Genomic DNA, 18527 nt, shown 5'->3' on the forward strand with positions numbered 1-18527 from the left:
CCCAGGAAAATAAATGTCGGGTTACCCAGTTTATAACAGGACTGTGCCTTTATAGGCAAGGGTATCCCAAGATTATACATGCAAGAGGGATTTCAAAAACAAAAAAAATATTTCTTTGATGTGTAAGGAGCCTATTTGCATCTTTAATTTAGATGCAATAAATTCAAGAACTTGATTCCTATCGGAATTCCCATCAATCAAGAAGATTATGGGTTTATATTGTAATGACTCCTTTGGTAAGTTTAATTTCTCTAATAATTAGAACTTTTAAAAATTTCTGCTACTCCTGCAATTCTAGTGCACTTTTCAACTCATTGTAACAGTAAGAGCTCAAACTCTTTCAGGAATAATATAACAATAATAATAATAATAATAATATTATAGGTATCTTAGTATAGATATCATCTTGCATCACCCCAGTACCAAAGGTATCACATCCTAGTAAGCTGAATGACTTCCGGCCTGTCTCTCTGACATGACATATGATGAAGACCATGGAGCGGCTGCTGCTTCACCACCTGAGGCCACAGGTCTGCCATGCCCTCACTCCCCTGCAGTTCACATACCAGGAAAAGGTGGGAGCGGAGGATGCCATCATCTATATGCTACACCGATCCCTCTCCCACTTGGACAGAGGCAGTGGTGCTGTAAGAATTATGCTTCTGGACTTTTCTAGTGCCTTCAGCGCTATCCAACCTCTGCTCCTTAAGGACAAGCTGAATGAGTTGGGAGTAGACTCACACCTGGTGGCATGGATCGTGGATTATCTTACAGACAGACCTCAGTATGTGCATCTCGGGAACTGCAGGTCTGACATTGTGGTCAGCAACACAGGAGCACCGCTGGGGACTGTACTTTCTCCGGTTCTGTTGAGCCTATATACATCAGACTTTCAATACAACTCGGAGTCCTGCCACGTGCAAAAGTTCGCTGAGGACACTGCTATCATGGGCTGCATCAGGAGTGGGAAGGAGGAAGAGTATAAGAACCTAATCAAAGACTTTGCTAAATGGTGCGACTCAAACCACTTACACCTGAACACCAGCAAAACCAAGGAGCTGGTGGTGGATTTTAGGAGGACCAGGCCCCTCATGCACCCCGTGATCATCAAAAGGTGACTGTGTGCAGAGGGTACAGACCTATAAATACCTGGGAGTGCAGCTGGATGATAAATTAGACTGGACTGCCAATACTGATGCTCTGTGCAAGAGAGGACAGAGCTGACTATACTTCCTTAGAAGACTGGTGTCCTTCAACATCTGCAATAAGATGCTGCAGATATTCTGTCAGACGGCTGTGGCGAGTGCCCTCTTCTATGCGGTGTTGTGCTGGGGAGGCAGTATAAAGAAGAGGGACGCCTCACGCCTGGACAAACTGGTGAGGAAGGCAGGCTCTATTGTAGGCATGGAGCTGGACAGTTTGACATCAGTGGCAGAGTGAAGTGCGCTGAGCAAGCTACTGTCAATCATGGAGAATCCACTGCATCCACTGAACAGGATCATCTCCAGACAGAGGAGCAGCTTCAGCAACAGACTGCTGTCACTGTCCTGCTCCACTGACAGACTGAGGAGATCGTTCCTCTCCCACACTATGCGACTCTTCAGTTCCACCCTGGGGGGGTATTATTATATTATACAAAGTTATTGTCTGTTTTACCTGCATTTTTATCACTCTTTAATTTAATATTGCTCTTTATCAGTATGCTGCTGCTAGAGTATGTGAATTTCCCCTTGGGATTAATAAAGTATCTATCTATCTATCTATCTATCTATCTATCTATCTATCTATCTATCTATCTATCTGGTTCTATTCACATCCACCAAAATGGTGTGTTCATGGCTTGAAAATGCCATACATTACATCACAACAAATGTAGCTCTGCAGCTGCCCAAGCAATATTTAAATGTTCGAAACAGTGATATTTAAACATCTCTTTACTTACAGAATATTGCAATACCTCAAAAACAATATGAAAAACATCAGCCAAGTTGACCTGTACAGTGAACTAATCATGTATTTTAATGCATTATTGGATAACATAGCTAAAAAGTGATGACATGTTGCATGTTAGTTGGACCTGCAAATACGCATTTCACTGTATAGTACTCTGTATATAGGAAAATACTACTACAGATGTGAACCAATACTATATCAGAAACACAGAACTGAAGGACATGGCCAGGCAAAACATATGAATGTTCCATCAGCTTTTTATTTACTGTACTTACATGATGTAGTGTACATGGTGTCTCTAGAGAAAAGACTGTAGATGTACTGTATATTCATATTTGTGGTTTTGTATATAAATGTTGCAATGTTTAGTGCTTTCCTAGAATTATAGTACAGGCAGTTGTATATATGTACAAGACTTTTGACCCTGTACTCAGTGATAGGCACTAAAAAGAATTAATTTAACAAAACTAAAATGTACAGACACTGTAGTTAAAATTGAATGAGGTTTAGAGCAAAGTTCAATATTTCCCAGTATGAACAAGAGTAAATGTGGGTGAAAGTACCATTAGAGAAAGGTATGTCAATCCGACAACAGAATTGATAATTTTAAAATAATATTTTTCCCCCATTCCCAGCATATGGGGCTGTTTTATAAAAATTAAATAAGTTGTAAACTTGTCTCAATGTTTAACGCAGTCTTTTTCAACCTTTTTACAATGATGTCACCTGTCATTCACTTAGTTTATTTTGTGGCAGACCTCGGCCAATTTTCTGTTATATCCACTTCCCCATATCACAGTCACCCAGTGTCATTAGAGTCATAAATTTTATTATGTCTTTTGGGACACTACTTATACATTGACCATGAAATAAACAAAACAAACTGACTTGCTTTATGACTCTAACTTTTCGCTAAGATATCTGGGCCTGGCATGAGTCCCAGATGTGTTTGATTATTAGGTAGAATATTGGAGAGAGACACTATCATATCTTCCTCAATCGTTTGTAGCCTTTTTGATACTGATGTGTTCCTCAATCCATATTTTTATATGTAAATTCTTCAGTATGCAAGTTTAAAAAATAAAACTGAATAGCTTTTTTATTTTACAACTGTGTCTAGTGCACTTTTCAACTCATTGTTACAGTAAGTGTTTTCCAATCCATCATTTCATGATGAAAGCAGTATCTTACTGTTACTGTTCTTTTTCTTCACTAAACCACTGATGGAGGATCATCAGGCAGCAGAGCAGTGTAACGTCACCAACACAATCAGAAATGGGCCAGCAGCATCACCTTAACCTCACGGATTGGTTGCTTAAAGTGTCTTTGGGGTCCATCCTGCTTGCAAGCCAGGCTTCAAGACTGAAATTTAATCACCTTTATGCCAGAGTCTACAGAGTGAATTATGCTGGGGGTATCAGCTAAAACAGTGTTTTCTGAAGAAAAGCCCAAACTAATCCCAGCACCACTGCTGACATGCTGAAATTCCTGTCTTGCAGTTTTTTCCTCAAAGGGGCTTCCCACCTGGTGACGAGACAGACAAGAACCCCAGCCAGCCCACCAGTCAGCCACCCAGTTACAGAGAGAGAAGGCGTGATCTTGCAAGTCCAGGTGGCACCTGCTGGGTGATCTGTCAGGAAGCCACTGCCCCGGAGGACCAGGGTACAGGACATTACTTTTTATTTTCTTCTGGGCTAAGATCAAGTGCAGTATCTGTTCTTATCTGTTTAATATCAGGCAGGTTCCCTTTGCTAGGAGGGGGCTGCTCCAAATTGTACAGATTTTTAAGAGTGGTGCCCAAGTTTGCTGGGGCCCTCTCTGCTTGACCCAGGCATCATTCGGGTATGGCAATGGGTCCAAGAGTGGTGAACCACCTTTTATGTGCTGATTCTCAAAAGAGATATCAAAGCTACACCTGAGTGTGAAACGAGGAAAAACATAGATAGACAGTGTAGAAGATCAGCCTCGATACAGACAGGCAGACACCAATGTCAAACTCACCACACGTTTATTTACAATATGTACAATTGCATTCAGTCCCACACACAACCCAGTGCCCCTGCACCAAGCACCCTCCGTTCAGGTCTCTTTATCGCCCTATCCTTTTTTCACTGCCTCTGCTCCTCTCCTCCGAGCTTTGTCCTCTTCCACCCGACTCCAGCTGACAAATGGAGGGAGGCGGCCCCTTTTATGTCCACCCAGACGTGCTCCAGGTGCCTCCTAACGAGCTTCTGGCAGCACTTCGTGGTGTGGTTGAAGTGCAGCATGAATACCCGGAAGCACTCTGGGTGTCCCTGGTATTCCATCCGCCAGCACCTCTGGGTTCTGGCAGAAGTGCTGACGTCCAGGGCTTCACAGTCGTCCGGACACCCCCTGGCGGTGGCAACGGGCCCCAATAGGGTTGAACTTACATGCTCCGTTCCCGTAGCCCCCATACAAACCAGGGCAGATTCCCTCTCGTGGTCCGCAGGAAGCATAGTCCCTCTCCCGGTCCTTCTATGTGTCCCGGCTTGGCACAGCCCCCAGACAACCGCCACAAGAGATAAAAGTACAAGAAGCACAATTAATTGCAAGTTTAAATGTTTTGATACAGGGCCCAGTATATGTCAGTATGGAGAAGTAAAAATAATTTGTTCAGATGGATGTTTTTTTAACCAGTGCCTGACATGTAGTAGGCTCCATAGGTATTATAATATATGAAAACTGGCAAGATTTACTTGTATTTTTGTGGCTAACTATCTCTATATTATAAAAAAAAATCTTTGGAGAGAAAGACTAGAGAGACGAGATGTGATCTTCACGTGAAGATCACAGAAGACACTTAAAAGACCCGCGAGACGAAAGAGACTGGCCAAAGCGTGTCTCACGGGGATGTAGAACATGAGAGCAGCAAAACACTCAGTCATGTAAAGGCTTTGAGCACACACAGATCCAGGGCTCTCAGCACATATAAACCGTATAAGGACAATACGTTATAGATGAAACGTGGACGACTAAGCGGAGAAGAAAGAACAGTGCAAAGAAAAGACTCAAAAACACTGGAGAGAAAGTAATACTCAGCCCGGAACAAGTGGAATTGAAAAAAAAGCACTTCCAACTGGGCTCAGAATTAAAAGACAAAGAGTAAAAGACAAAGTAGAACTTCATAAAAACGTTCAAAAATGTTGGCACTATACACATGCAGAGCAGGTTAGAGATTATGAAAGCAATGGAATTCGAAAGGCTCAAAAAATCGACGCGATGCAGAGACAGTTAAAAAATATGAAAGCAGGAAAATTAAAAAGTATCAAAAAAAAGAAAGTAAAAATCACAGTAGTGCAAAGAAACGGAAATTATTACTCAAAAAAATGGAAAATAATCACCACGGACCATGTGTCATTGAAAAATAAAGCAGGACAAAGCTAGGTCAGAAATAAAGGACAAAGAGTAGAAAACAAAATAACACATCATAAAGAGTTTAAAAAACAAGGGGGCCAAACACATGCAGAGCAGGTCAGAGATAATGAAAACAGTGGAATTCAAAAAACTAAAAAAAAAAAGCATAGGTGTGAAACACATGCAGTGCATGATACAGAATATGAAAGCAGAAAAAAACGAAAGTTCAAAAAAAAAAAGTAAAGATTGCATTAGAGCAAACAAAGCAAAATTATTACTCGGAGAAATAACAAAAAGGCAAATAGAGATTAAATATATGGACATAGGTGATATGTCAGAAGTATGTAAATATTGTAAGGCTTTGAAGTTTAAGTTAGAGAATTTCAAAAACGGGGTTTATCTCACATGCATTTATTGGTTGCTTTGCAAAAAAAATTAACTCCTGATGATGTGGATCGTTTTGTCTGTGGTGAAATTCCAAACAGAGAAACCTATCCTGAATTATGGTGCAAAGTCATTAAACACATGTCTCACGGACCTCATTTAAAAGATTCAGCATGTTGGGAAAGATTCCAAATATTGATTTTACCAAAGTTCTGAAATAAAAGTGAAACTAATGAAATAGCAACAATTCAAAAAAAAAAAAAAAGTTACAAGTGTGTATCCGTAAAACCAAACACAGGGTTTGGTGAGAGAAGCGAGCAGGGGGCAAAGCCCCCTAATATTTCAAAAAGGTCAAGACACACCATGACATAAATGTATTTATTTAACAGAGAAAGACTGTAGACAGTAATTTGGCGTTGATTTGAATGCTTTTTAGAATAAATACTCGAATCGGTAAAGATGTATGTAGGTGATTTTCTGTTTAAGGGAAGGGAAGGATAAGCAACATAATGACTTGTATAATCCACCTTAATAAAAGGACAAGCGCGTCCATCCGTTTGCTCTGTCTCTGTTTTATGCCATTTGGTATGGGATTTGTAAAAACAGTGATAATGTTTGTGATTTGCTATCTGTTAGAACGTAAACTGCAATGCATTTAATTACTACATGCTTTACAAAATGAGTTTCAGTAGTGTCATATCTGAGCTAAGGTGTCTCCCCTGACTGGTGTTTAAATTCATGTTTAATGTCTCTTTTGTTCAGTTTTGATTGTTGATTATGTACTTCATTCTTTATATTTGGTTTTGTCTATGTATATATGCTGCCTTGGCTATATTCCATATGTTTTGTGGGCTTTCCCCTAAGAGACGGGGACACATACTAATCACCGCCATGAACTGCCCTCTGCCCTATAAATTGGTGATTCATTTCATTGTGTACGCAATCTGGGAGTTTTGGTGAGTTGTTCTGCTTTTTCTATGCTTTTGTATTTATTGGGATTTTGACCTTCCTGCTCTGTTTTTTGACTTTGTTTCTGGATTGCTAACTGTATTGGGTCTTTCCGTGCATTAGATTGCTTTAGTATTTCTGGATAATTCCTTTGTTTCCTATGCTCCACAGAGCTTCAGTGTATTGAAGAGCATTTTGTGAAGAATAAATAATTTATTTTATAAAGACTAGGCCCCCTGCTCACATCGCTCGTCAATCCCCAGGCCTGCACTACGCGATAGCCTCTTTGCGGTTATGCCACTTGCATATGGGGATCCAGATGCACAATTTAAACAGATTGTTATTTTCATGGGAATTGTTACATATGCATAATAGAACTATTTTATATTACAGTGAGTAATTAACCATATTAAAAAATAGTAAAACACAATAATTTGAAAGTAAATTATGTTTCATGATGTGTTAGAGTTATTCGTTGTGTAATACGATTTTGTTGTTTGGCTTTGAAATTAACATGCAAATATGTTTTAAACTTACACTTTTACTGTAACCAGTAAAAACAATTTTTCAAACTAAATTTTTGTCAATATCAAATTAAATTTTGATTCTGTGTTTGGACTTTCATCGTGACAACGCAACGTATAACTGCCCAAAGAATTTTATTTTTTTCTCTCTTTTAAATAAAACGACTTTTTTGAATGTTTGGCTCTGAAATTTGTTAATTGTTTTTGCAAAAGCTATCCTAATGGGAAACTGTTCACGTTTTAATAAGAATGGCATATTAAGATCTCCTTTGTTGTTTAATGTAATCCATGGAAGATGTACTATATTACCTTTCTTGGATACATCCTTCTTTCTACAATAATTTGTGCTGTGGAAGACCGGACAGTGTTAACGATTGTAGTTATTCTTTGGGATATTGTAAGATGATATTTTCATCTTCTGCACGATCACCACCAACTGTTTCAGCATAGTCTATAGATATGCATTTAACCAAATTGCTGTGTAACCGATCGTCATTTTTGGCGTTAATTTGTTTGGCTTCATCGTTTCTCTGTGCTAGGACTGGCTGTGTACTCATTTTTTCTGTTGATAACAGTACCATGTGCGTGGTTGAATATGGTTGAGAGGAGGACATGACTTGAAAAAATCTCATGGCCAAAATCTCATCTCACAGGACGAAAAAGTCTTGTCTCGTCCCAGGATTTTATTATATAATAGTGAGATTCTTTGAGGCCTGTTTGTATCTATCATGGCATTTTGCCATTGTTTTCCCCTCTAGTGGATACTATTGAAAGCACTTTTGGGCCTTACATGTCTTGGAACTCCTAAGTTCACAACAAATTTTAATGTGGAATACACAGGTCTACATTGATTTTTTTAGATTTCTGCCCATCTTAGATAGGTAGCACAGCTAATATAATATAATATAATAAAGTGTCTTGATTGGTCACTGTCTTTGACATAGTAAAACTCCTTAAAGACCATATCATTTGCCATCTCGGCTTTACCAGTGTAAACATCTGCCTCCCTCCCACATCACTGAAGTATCACAATGCGCCATGCTCTCATCTTTATTATGGTTATTAACACCTGGAGCCAAGATTCTTCCTTGCACACCTTTTGGTCTAACACACAGGGGTTGATGGGGTTTCTGTATTAAAGCACTTGTTAAACAATCATTTACATGCGGCAGGCACCTCAGTTAATCACTCAATTACCATTAATAGGTGCCTGCGAAGACACTGACAGCTATGTTTACGTGTCTACACAAACACAAGAAATAATTCATCTTTGAGTAGGTGTTGATTTAAAAAAAGCTTTGTGCTGTACTTTTAATACCTTTGTATAATTAGAAAATAAAATAAGCTGCTGGAAGTGGTGACACATTAAAAAAATAAAGATGGGCGAAGACATGGCAGAAAAGGGAAACAGTTCAGTTCTGCAATGCTGTACTTAGTGCTCATATTAACCCTCGAGTTGCTTGGCATTAGAGTACCTTTCAAGGAGTTATCACTTGTAGAACCACAAATTCTGGGATTAAATGGACCACATCGTAATGGATAGTCCATTTTATTTTGAAATGCAGGTGTTGACTTAAGGCCCATGTATACTTGGTGCATTTGTGTTGCCGCATTAGTCCACTAGGGTGCATGTGCCATAAATTTCATCATCAGTCCTGGTGCGTGGACCCTCATGTTGGTGGCCGTGTGCGTTGACTGTGCATGCACTAGTCAAGAAAACACCAACTCATTGGAGGAACAGTTGTGATCTAGACAATCCAACATTAAAAGCATGCAGCAAAAGCCAAATGTCCATAAACACATGGCAAGAGGTCGTCCAGACCTTGGGCAAAGATAAAAGTTTGTGCCAACAGAAATGGAAGTATATGCAAGATCCATATGTAAAGGTTAAGAAAAAAGTTTGGAGGAAACGCTGGGGGATTCTTCTACTATGCGTGATCTATAAACAAACAGGGTGCATGTTCTCTGTTTGTGACCATGTCTGCAGGCCTTTAGGCACAGGTCTTTAGAGTGACATCCTTGTCCCTTGACAGCAGTCCAACAGCTCATGCATCTTGCCTGACTTTGTAATTAGTGATACTTTATTACTGTGCTTTAAATAAGGTCATTAGATTCCAAATATCATTTTTACTGGTCTTGTGACTTGTGACTCACATACAGTGTGCCTTCTTCCTGGCCTTTGCTCCGATGACTGCTCGTTTCATGTCTATGAAGAGGGAAATGGAGTATAAAGAGGTGCAATGGCACAGTGCACCAGAGAGGAGTGCAACTGTTTGATGTATCAGGAATACTGGAGTAAGGTGTGATTAGTTGTTGGGTGTTGAAGTTATTCATTATGTGATTGCCAGTACTGAGGTCCAAAAGCTGGTATCAATACCAAAGTCAAAATTTTAGTACCAATCCAACACAGAATATATTGTGGAAAAGCAGAAAGGCAAAGCAGGATTTATAGTATTTTGCTCTGTTAGAAAATACAATTTTTGATTCAAAAGGGAAAAAATCTTGAGCTTAGTGTTAATGATTTGGTGACATTCGGTGTAGTTTGAAAAACTTTAAACTCTCTGCTAATCGAGAAGGCAAGTGTTTTGTATGTGTATTTTTTTAGGCAAGAATGGAGGGAGAGTGCTTTGAAAATTATTGAGAGCCAAAGAAACACCAGCAAATGACCAGACTGTTGAGTAGATATGGACAAAAGGCAAAAGCACAGGTCCAAAGACAGAAGTCAGAACAATAATAAGCAACCAAAACTAGAGGGCAAAATGACTGCTGAAGTCAAAGAGGGAACAAAGTTCAAAGACAGAAAATAAAAACCAAATGCTAGGGCCTACTCGAGTATGGAGCTTTAAAGTAAATTTGCTGTCATATTTATTTGTGTTATGATTTGCAACACACAAAATGGCGAAAAAGCCTCAAAATATTCTAAACCAGACCAGTACTCACCTGGGACCTCATGCATAACGCCATGCATAGAATTCACACTATAACATGGCATACGGACAAAAGCAGAAATGTGCTTACGTCCAAAAAAATCCAGATGCGTAAATTTGAGAACATCAACTTCCACGTTCTTCCGCTACATAAATCCCAGTCAGCGTGAAAAGTAATGCACGTGCCTGCTGCCCCACACCAACTCCTCCCAGAATTATGCTTCTGAATATGCAAATCAACATAAATATCCCTTAAGCTCAGAGTTCTGTGAAAAGGCAATGGCAAAAGCACGGGAGGAAATAGAAGAATCCAAGTGGAGGAAAGGAAAAATTCAATTCAAAATAATACGCTTGTCTGTAAAATTGTGTTTTGCAATGACCATTAGCAAAAGCCAAGTCAATATGAAAAGTATGAATTGATCTAATGTAGGAATGTTTTACTCGTGCAATTGTGAATAGACTGTTTATGAATAAGCAGCTCCAGTGACCTAATAATATTATTGTTATTATTTCTTTTTTGGCTGACACCTTTATCCAAGGTGACATACAACATTTGAGATACAATTGGCTGAATTTCTTTTGATTTTCCATTTGGAGCACAGGGAGGGGAAGTGAATGGCTCATGGTCACACAGTCTCAGTAGCAGGAGTTGAACCCCCAAACTCAGGGTTTAAAGTTCGAGGTCCAGAGCCTTAACTACTACAATATACTGCACATCAAGAAAATGTGCCATTGGTTAAAAAAAAACTACAAATAAAGCATACAGAAAAGTCCTCAGTTATGAAATTCCCAGGCAAAGATGGATAACACAACTAGTAACAGCATAAAGTACACAATAATATATAATAAACTTTAACAATAACACATAAAATGAAAATGTACATAAGTCAGACATAAAATCCTGACTAAACCATGACAAAGATGTGACAGAAAGAGCAAGGCAGTAATGAAAATCAGCTTTTATAATTCAATTTAAAGCCAAATAAAAAGCAGGAATAGCTTCTGCATGTATTAAAAACCAAATTAACTTAATTGAACATGTCAAACTCAACAAATGTATGATGACTTTCCAGCCCAGCCATGCCCATCCCTTTATCTGATAATCATTAATGTGCTTCCTGACAGAGTCAGTGGTGTATGAAGGGTTAACAGGAATAGCAAGCCCAGTTGCTATCTCTTCCTGTTTTTTTCTTTATCCCGTTCTGTTGTGATATGTAAAATATGATAGATCAGACCGACAAAAGGGATTCATTTCTTGTCAGCTCTCGTATGCACAGAGCACACCCATTCAACTAAAGGCACAATCTTACTTCTTTGACTCACTAAGACTGACTGAAAATAACAGGAAAAGTCATCTAACACAACATGACTTTAATCCTAGAAGTGAAGGGATAGTATAAATACACTCTTGGGGCCGAGGATATGAAGCAGACTGGAGATGTTGTTCATTATTTGCAATGATTTTGCTATTTCCCTTGTTTGTGTTTTCTGACACCTATAATTTTCTATACTGACTCCAGGTGCTCCTGTTGTTTATCTTCTAATCAAATGATTCTAAATTCATGTTGAGTTTGATTGTAAGTGTAAATATTCTTGAGTGTTTTTTTTGTAAATGAAGAAAACATTTGTCAACGTGGACTGTGTTCTATGTGTTTTTTATATTACACATACTCTGATCAAATAGACATGTTTACAGTATCCTAAACTCCTGAAAACCAGTGGTGTATAATGTTATTTTAAACCTTTTGTCTATCAACTCATTGTAAAAGAAGACTTTCATTACTTTGTTTCTTGACATAAGGCTATAATTGTAAATTGGATTAAAATAGAACAAATAAATAGATGGCAGAGCTAGCAATTGGGCCTGCCTATCTGTAAGTTTCCTTAACTCCTTCTTTCAGATGGAGAGGTTTGCTCCCTTGCCGACCTTCTAGGTACCAACAAAACACTCCTTCACCTCTCATCCCCTTTCTTTTTCACTTGCTCTTGCTCTTCCCCTCTTATTTTAAATTCTGGCTTCTCTTGAAGCCATTAAGAACTCTGTGTAAAAAAATCATATTTTGATTTTAAGGTGATAGTTTGGAGTGGCTTTAATTCTCTTCCAGGGTTCACCTTGGGGTCAAACCATGTAATTGCTTCTGCTGCTTCCTTTGGCTACAGAAAAGCTGTCTTAAATGGGCAAGATGGCCCCGCACTTCCCAGTCAATGGTCATGTGATACCCCATAACTGAAGTGAAATACTCAATCCCTGATGGTCTTCTCTGATGTTATTCTTAAAAGCCAATATGGTCCTAAATTTTCATAAAAGCATTGAGTTCATCCTTTGCCAAGCATCTGTGACCTTACAGCACCTATGATAATATCACAAAACATATTATCAGAACTGCTTATTCCAAATTAGGAGCCAGGGCCTACCCTGGCAGAAATGGGGGCACTGACATACTAATTCATTTCAGGGGAGCAACTAGACTTACTGGTGTTACTGGTCCTTGCTGGTGAATGCCTTTTCAGGGCTTTATTCCTCAATCACATTCAATGGATCTTGTGCCAGCTGAGTGGTTCCAATTCAAGTAGTATTTGGACCATGACATAAACCCAGTGTTCCTAGAAGAAATGCACAAGTAGATGAAGAGAAACCATACAACACACACTTAAGTACAAATAATCCACCTGAAGCTAACCATTTTTGGGCCTGGCCAGTACTTGGAAGAGAGAACAATTAGGAAAAGCTTGGTTTGCTACTGGAAGAGGTGTTAGTGAGGCCTTCAGGGGGTGCTTACAGTGCAGTCTGGGTGTGTAGCCCAATGCCTCAGAGTAGTGACAGGGACACTGTACTTTAAAACTAATGCCGTCCTTTGTATGAGACATAAAAGAGAGATCCTGATTCTCTATGGTCCTAAAAGATCTCTGGACATTCTTCAAAAACTGGGATGTTTCCCAATGGCCTGCCTCTATTACCCATCATGGCCTGGTCATTCTGCCCTCCTATCTCTTTCACCCCCTCTCCATCAAATATCTAATGTGTGGTGAGTGCACTAGCCCAAAAATGGTTGCCATCACATCATCCAGGTGGATGCTACTTATTGGTGGTGATTAAAGTGGGTCACCACTGTCTATTTTAAGTGCTTTGACTCTAAAAAAGAGCTAAATCAATGTAACTATGTATCTAACTATCTAACATTGTGACATGTGAGTCACATTGATGTCCCTTGGCCAAGGGGCTTATAGCCATAGGGAGGAAAATCTGTTACTTCAGGAAATCATAATCATCAAGCCTTTTCACATGAACTGTGGGGCCTCCCTGGTCAAAAAGGGGGCCAAAGTAGCTGCCCAGCCTCTCTCGTCTCAGTGCATCAGATTCTCTGTGGGTTAAAAACAGAACAGGAAACAATTTGGGATGTCTGAGGAAGCCATCTTCACCAGGAGACATTTGGGATGGGCAAGGGCAGCAGTGCCTGCAGGAGCCTCATCTGACTCCAGCGGGAGAGGAACATCATGTGCCTGTTGGGATCCATCGGTACAAGACTTGCCGTTCACCCGAGAGAAAATACTGAGTCCAAAAGCTTCAAGAAAACCAACTTTATTCCAATTAAATCAGGAACAGTCAGGGTCTTTATTCAAATGGGAGCTACCACTTTAATATACACAGACAATGCAAAGGTGCAGTGGCAGGGCCAAGTCAGTTAGATTGTTCCCTGCATCAACCATCAGGTGACAGGCTCATTACGCAGCGAGGCTGTAAAACTGTGGTTGCCTTGGCGACAAACAGCTTCTACTTGTGTTAACAAAGTTTTGGTGCACAGTGCAGCTGGGGAGTGGTTAAGGTCTCAAAAATATCACAACATATAAACTCTAAATGGCCAAAATGCTATGGACCTGAATCAAAGCACCTTGAGAAAACTTGTGAGCTCCAGCGCCACTTATTTAGTGAATACATCCCATAATACAATCAGTTCAATAAAGGCTAGAAAATCAAGAAGACTTTGTACATACGGTATTTCAGAATTCTTAAGAGACATTTTTTCCTAAAACTACTAAATATATTTAATTACAAATATATTTAACTAAAAATGAAAGTGGATTTTCAATTTAGTCTTCTTACTTAGCATGATTTCAATACAAAACTAGCAACTCATCCCATTAAAACTGACCCTCTCAGTAAAAGAAAGATACCCATTCACTTACAGGAATTCAGCAATGTTTGATGAACTATTGCAGTTTGTGTAAATGGCCAAACAGTAAGGCAGCAATCAAGATGAAACCATCAGATGGAGCTTTTGTATCAAATAAGTTAAGACTTATTGGAGAAATTAATAGAATTCAATGACTGGGACCTCAGCTCTTTTGACACTGTGTAAATAATCTATTAGTGTCATTCAGAATGAGCAGTCAAGTCTAGCATTACATGATTGAAGGAATGACAAGTTTGCTTTTGAAAAACAGTCTTTTTCAGTCTCCAGAGAGCCCGCAATCTGTAAGTTACAGCTCCATTGCCTTTGACCACATCAACACAGAATGAATTACAACAAGGTGTGACTACTTATAAGATGTGCATTTTCATGACTGCTTTCATTTTAGGAATGCACAAAATTATTACAGAGATGCCTTCGTTACAGTAATCTGATGGACTCAGACCAATTTAGAATTTCCAGTCATTAAAACATAAATCTATCCTAAAATCTGGAAGGTCAATCGGTCAACAGTCAATACGAAAAGTTCAGTGAATGGGGATAGAGGCTATTTAGTAACAATGGGTGAAAGGCATCATTCTATTGCAGGATACATTCATAAACACACCCATACTCATGCTGACACCATGCCAATTTAAGAGGTCCCAATTAACCTAAAGTGCATGTTTGTGATGAGGTGAATGGTGAAAATTCTAAAAAACCACAGAGAGAACGTGTAATATCCACATAGGAAGTGATCAAACTTAGGACTCTAGAGCTGTGAAAATTAATTGTGTACTGATTATAACATTTTTAGGGCTCTCTCTGCTCCGAGTCAAGAGGGGCCACAGTTGCTACCATATTTTCATTTCTCATTACCTGGAACACATATGGCTTCACTTCCTCATCAGTCCAAGAAGCCCCGTCCCTTCAGGGGGTTCCTTATATATTGGCTGCCAAATAAATCCACGACTGAGAAGAGTTGTATCTCTTTCTCAGAAGCACTTTATCCACAAACCCTTTTATTTCATGGCAAACCCACCGATTTGCATGCTTTTTTTGTGCTCTTTTACTTTTAATTTTCTTTGCAATTTATTTAATGGGGAACATCAGGACGGTGTCCCAACTTATTGCACTGTCTGTCTTCATTTTATTGAACGTTCTGCAGCTAGAAGGAGGAGGACAAACAACCTCAAGATCCCAAATTAGGACCAAAGAGCAACCGTGCAATCAGCAAAAGTAAAAAAATAAAGCCAAAAAGAAACACGAAAGTCATCATACCAAATAAAGTCCTAACCCCTGTAAAAGATTTTACTAGCTAAAAGAATGTGAGAATTCTTCCACAATATCCAGAAACTTGGAGAATGAGGACTGGGTGCCGTCAACTCAATGACATCGGTGCGATGACATCATACAATGCACATTTGGTAATGATGTGGTAGCAACATAAGGCTATTACTAACAACATATCACTGCTAAATAAGATACTAAAATATAAAATGGTTGCACATCTGATGGAGGAGAAAATCTAGCATATAGATTAACAATGTTTTTTATTAATGTCTCACAATATCATATTTTAAAAAGACAAAATAGGCAGGAAAATCAATGTCTATTTTTAATTTGCAGAGAAGCTGGGTAAGCCAGTTGTGGCTGTGGTATATTTACGACTTAACAGATTAGATAAGACCTTTTGCTGGAGGAAGAGTTGACAATGTATGCACTTTGCATTCTATACAGCAAGTGATCCCCCTCCAGGAAGAAAGCTTGGAGGAAGAGAGACACTTTTCAGATTTATGAGCTCGGTAAATGTGACTGAAACAGGCCTCTAAGGCAGAAGTTGTATAAAGTCAAGAAGAGATGATGGCCTGAAGAGAGATGACCTGAGATCACTGAGTGTAACTACAAGTGTTTGTGCTGTCTGAAACTACACATCTAGCACTATCAGGATGTTTGCTGTGCAAAGTCACACTCTATTTGCTTTTGTTTATGGTACAAGTTATAATATTTAAAGATTAAAATTATCTATAATACATGGATAAATGTGTAACATTCTCTCCTGCTTGTTCTGGTACTCGATGTAACTGCCTGAAGTTACATATGTAAAAGGAAAGGTGTGGTCAGAGTATGGGATTTTAGGCATTCTGTTAAGGTCTATATAATAAAGGAAATAAAGGTGAGAATAAGGTCACCTTAGCACCATAACAAGGCAAAATGGAGATGCAAGGATTAAATAAAGTGAATGATGAAAAATACAAAACATAGTCAAAAACGTCCACATGCTAAGGATCTGTCTGTCTTCTCTTGGGGTCGAGAGAATGGTCTTTCAGCAGCGCCTACAGGAGTTAATGTAAAAGGTTTACAGTGGGATGTCAAAAAACACATGGAGAACCACTGTAAGCACCAATGTCATGGATCTAGATGAAGAATGCTAATCCCTGTGCAACCAACCAATTTTAGTGCCCTCATCCAAAGATCTCTGATAACGATCACCTAATCTAGAAGATCACTATATTCCATGGTGGTGCAGCCATTGCTAGAGGAGTGCTATTGCACAACCTCTACAATTCTACACTTGCCACCTCATTAAATGTTGTATTACCACTTTTTTTAATAAAAAAAAATTAGCATTTTGACTTCCCACAGTGGCTAATAATTTCTACGTAGTGTTTTGGATTGTTATTCCGCTTTTCACTGTGAAGGATCAAAATATGAATTAATGATTCAATGAATTAATGAATTAAACAGACTTTATACAGTGATAACCTTCTCAATAACAGTATTCAGCTTATCACAACACTCAGTCATTTTTATTTTTTAATTCAGCAGAAGTACATTATTTTCAACAATTCCTCAGTATGTATCAATTGCTCAACACTTGTAAAAATCAAAGCATAACAATTTTTATGACATTTAAACTCTGCCTTTTTTTTTCAAAGCTTTTTTACTCTTACACTGCATATTTGCTTACACGTAATTCACACAGGAGTCAGGCTTCTGCTAAAGGGTATTTCACATCCATTGTTGTGTAGAGTGCTGTACTGACTAGCTGAGTGACTGACTGAACATTTGGTTCAAAAATGCTGAACTGTGATCAGAGTTTGTGAAATTACACATCCCACCTCCGCACCGTCTAACTCAACACGAATCACTCACTGAGGATTTCACGCCTACTTGTTTTTTAAAAGTCAATATTTAGGTTTTTTTCAGAACCACTATTTGAAAACTTGAGGTGTTTTAACACTGATAGTCCATTTGATTTATTCTGAATCAGGGGCTGATTAATTACTTTGTTTTAATTTCCAGTTAGTTCAGTTGCATTTCACACTGCAGACTTTATAGCGAATTAAACATATGAATAAACATGCCATGGGCATATTGTGGATTTTCTTCACTGGGTAGAAATGTTGTTTTCCTGGGAAAAATATCAGCAAGGATCAACAACAGTTGTGTTTACACACTGCTCCATTTTCCATAGTTATTTAGTTTATTAATCAAACATAGCTCTATGAGCAAAACGTCAATTATTAAATAACTAGAAAAACTACTTGAAAATTATGTGGTACTACACATGGTTTGACAAGGTGAGTATACAGAAGCTCTGTTGCGAGCACATGTTGATGTGTTTGAGTTTTATGATGACAAATGGATCAAACGAGTTTCATTTCACTATTTAATGCTGCACATTTACTTTCCAGTAGCCACCATATGAATGCAACCTCAAATCACATTTCTACTGTCTTAACTCCTATAACTGCTTGTTAGTAATGTTCATTTTGGTATGCTTGATTAACATTTACTACATATGTCAAACTTACTGTGTCTATGCAACTGCATTGCGCCGGAAAAGCGATCACATTGAGAGGATGCTCCACCTGCACGCATCACTTTCATGGTATAAGATTAGGAGGTTTGATCATTGGTTTCACAGGGCACTGCTTCTCGTTTCTCAGCACCTCTGTATGTGTTTTGATCAGTCTGATCACAAGTGAATTTACACATTTTTGTGTTGTTTTGAACTGCTATATGATCTCACGCAGGACACTGTGATTATGAATCAGCTGCTAGGTTTGCTCTGATTGACTGGTAAATGAGCGAGTTTTATGCAAATTGTGTCATGTTTGTTTTACCGTTTTATTTCTTAATGGTTCGTGTTAACCTTCAACTTATTAGACTGTAAATGGTATTTCTTAATTAATGACAGTAGATGCTTTGGGTGCCCACCACAGGATGGACAATTTCACTCC

At 38.7% G+C, this 18527-nt stretch overlaps 1 non-coding gene across 1 annotated transcript; it reads left to right on the top strand.

Moving 5' to 3' along the window:
* The first annotated feature begins 3635 nt into the window (after nucleotides 1-3635).
* On the top strand, nucleotides 3636-3829 carry LOC120516209. Its single transcript, XR_005630802.1, has one exon. It is a non-coding gene; the product is annotated as a U2 spliceosomal RNA (small nuclear RNA).
* Nucleotides 3830-18527: the final 14698 nt, after the last annotated feature.

Source organism: Polypterus senegalus, chromosome 15 (genome assembly GCF_016835505.1).
Source record: "Polypterus senegalus isolate Bchr_013 chromosome 15, ASM1683550v1, whole genome shotgun sequence".
NCBI lineage: Eukaryota > Metazoa > Chordata > Cladistia > Polypteriformes > Polypteridae > Polypterus > Polypterus senegalus.